The 3260-nt window shown below is 40.4% G+C and overlaps 1 pseudogene; it reads right to left on the reverse strand.

The window, feature by feature from the left end:
• Window positions 1-1585: 1585 nt before the first annotated feature.
• On the reverse strand, window positions 1586-2745 carry LOC105542671 (annotated as a pseudogene).
• Between the last annotated feature and the right edge of the window lie 515 nt (window positions 2746-3260).

Below are 3260 nucleotides of genomic sequence, written 5' to 3' on the forward strand. Positions count from 1 at the left end.
TTTGGAAGAAGAGAAATAAGAAGCAGTTGGACAGAGATAAGAGAAAAACATTCCAAGCAGAGGGAAAGCATATGCAAAGTTCTAGAGCTGAGAAGAGGTTGTTTCATTTGGAGAGCTGCCCTGATTCATGCTGGCAGGAGGAGAGAGTCCAGGTGCAGAAGAAGCTGGGTCCTAGCTGTGAAGTGTTTGGCTGCCATATATTTTCATCTGGACTTTATTCTTAAGGTGACAAGGAGCCTATGGTGGGTCCGAGATGCAGAGTGACACCATATGGCATTTGCATTTCAGATAGTTTATTCTGCTTACTGTGTGGAGAATGGATGTGTAAGGAAGAGGTGGAGGTTGGAGAGCTTTTGGAAGATTGTTTTAGTGATTAGATAACAGATGATTGTGTCTTCTCTTGGATAATGGTGAAATGTTGTATCAAAGACTGTTGTGAGATATTTAAGAAGCACAAATTGATGTGCATAAATATAGGGGCTGTGCGAGGAAGAAGAGGATCTTAATGATTCCGATATTTGTAGCTTGGACAAGTGCATGGAATAGGGAAAACAAAGCCAGCCCTTTTCTTTGTATTACAAGAGGTGGGTTTTGCCAGAGACTAGTCAAAGCTAAAAATAAACAACATGCATGAAAATAAACAACATGCATTATTGGCCTTTTTATAAACATGAGGTTGGGTGTATAAATATATAGTTGCCAGATATAGCTTTTGCAGAGATCATTCTGCTCCCACTACACAGAGCCCCAAGATCAGGAAGAATAAGTTTTGTTTTAAATTCCAAACATACTGAGCACTTGCATCATTCAGGGTACTTGATGTCAGTCACCGGCCACATGGTAAAGGATCAGTAGCAACAATAACAATGGCAGAAATCTGGCCACCACCTCGGCCCTGGGTCAATTTGCTGAAACTCAATTTGTAATAAATGAACAGCTTTTAATTAGCTCATCCAATTATCTACTGATCAACCAATCAATGATATTTTAACTAAATAACAATTCACTCTAAACTTTCAGGCAAATAAGCTAGAATAAGACAGCTTACTGCATGATCTTCCTGCAAGGGGCTGTGCAAGTGCCAGGGAAGTCATAAGCATAGACTATCAAGAAACACTGGATTTTGTGCATAAGAGAAAGTCATCTTTTCTTATATAAAATGCATAGACAGGAAAATGTATGCTGATGCAAAACTGAATGTAAAAAAAAATTCTTAACTATTTAGCAAATTGCTCTTTTAGTGAAATGATTTTGGAAAATGAATTTTCAGATACTTGACCGTCTTTTTCTTTTAATCTTTCTGAACCTGCTCCCTCAACTGTAAAATGAAGATAATAACAATGTTTACATTGTAGGGTTATTGTAAGGATTACATAAAATAATACATAGAAATTATCAAGCTGTGCCTAGAACATGGAAAGTGATCAACAAATAAGATACAGCTGATATTATTAACTCAATACATGCTTTTTGAATTCATGATATAAAAACCAGATGGTCAAATAAAATCAGTCAGTGGAAAATGATTGGCTATAGTGTGCCAGACATTTCCATAAGTTCTTCATTTGATCTTTTTTTAATCATTCTCTGAAGAAATTGCATATTTTATTAATCCTCAAGTTCTTCAGTATATTAATAATAACAGCTTTGTATATATTATCGATAAGTCCGACTGTTGTACCCAAAGAATATCCAGATTATTTTAAGGTGAATTTGCTTCCTTTTCATCTGATTCATCATCCATGACCTGTTCTACACCTTCTACCTCTGGAATATAAAACTGCAGCATGTTCTGAATTCCATTTTTCAGAGTAATGATTGAACTAGGGCAGCTGGTACAAGAACCCTGGAGTTTCAGTCATACGATGCCATCTTCAAAGCCTTTGTAGATTACATCTCTACATATTCTAGTATCTAACACTTCCTTAATCATTGCCACAACTTCATCATCTTCACATCCTGCTTCTCCTGAAGATGTTTCCTCAGTAACTAGGGGTAAACCAGATGCAAAGAAGTCCATGGTTGTTGTGTATATATCTGGTTTCAGTAAATTCCAGTCTAATTTTTCATTTTCCTTTGTGACAGTGATGAAATCTGGCCCAAAGAAAACATTTTTTACTCCTTCAATCCTAAATAACTGCCTAGCCAAAGGAGAGTGAAATGCTGCAGCTGGGGTGGGAAAATCCATGAGCCTTGTCTCAAAAACTGGTTTCCATGGTAGAAACTTTAAACTATTAGGATTTGGGATATCTGTGTTTGAATAAACATGTGTCTCACTGGGTTACAAAAGGCTGCAGGTAGTGGGAAAAGTAGTCTTTCTACAAATTGATGCAGAGGCTGTTTCTCTGTTTCTTTGAGACTGAGTCTCACTCTATCACCTAGGCTGGAGTGCAGTGGTGCCATCTCGGCTCACTGCAACCTCCGCCTCCCAGGTTTAAGCAATTCTCTGCCTCAGCCTTCCAAGTAGCGGGGATTACAGGCGTCCGCCACCACGCCTGGCTAATTTTTGTATTTTTAGTAGAGACAGGGTTTCACCATCTTGGCCAGGCTGGTCTTGAACTCCTGACCTCGTGATCCACCTGCCTCGGCCTCCCAAAGTGCTGGGATTACAGGCGTGAGCCACCGCGCCCAGCCCAGAGGCTGTTTCTTAATAATGTATAGATTCTTCAACACATGATAGAACCGCCTGCACAGCCCCGCAGCAACAGCCGCAGTTGCCCAGCGGCGCGGGGCCTCTGCTACCATCTTAGTCCGACAGTCTCCATCTTCATGCCATTGCATAAAGTAGATACTATTATCTCTGCTTTCAGGTGAAGCATGTGAGGTTGAAACAGGTAAAGCATCTGTTCCAATAGTGAAGCACCTGCCTTTTGAATCCAGTGGTGGATCCCAGGGCAGTTTAACATGTTGGTTAAGTCAAGGCTGTGGATTCAGACACAGCCTTGTGTTCTCTGGGCTCCAACACCTACTTGGCTTCTTATGGTCCCTAATTTATTATCCTCTTTTAGTCTCAGTTTCCTTATCAACAAGGCTGGTATAATTACACCCATCTAAAAGGTGTGTGAGGCTCAAAGAAGATGATGGGTTGTCAGTTCCCACTTGGCTCCCCTTCTTCAGCACCCCACCACTTACTCAGTCCAGTGTGTTCCCGTGAGGGTAGATTGACCTTTATTGTCAATAGTGTGTTCTGCCACATCTTCTGTGGGTGAAAGACTGTGATTGGCCTTTCCGTGGTTTCTAGGGTATGTATAGAAGTAGGT

The sequence above is a fragment of the Mandrillus leucophaeus genome, unplaced genomic scaffold, assembly GCF_000951045.1.
Source record: "Mandrillus leucophaeus isolate KB7577 unplaced genomic scaffold, Mleu.le_1.0 Scaffold265, whole genome shotgun sequence".
Lineage (NCBI taxonomy): Eukaryota > Metazoa > Chordata > Mammalia > Primates > Cercopithecidae > Mandrillus > Mandrillus leucophaeus.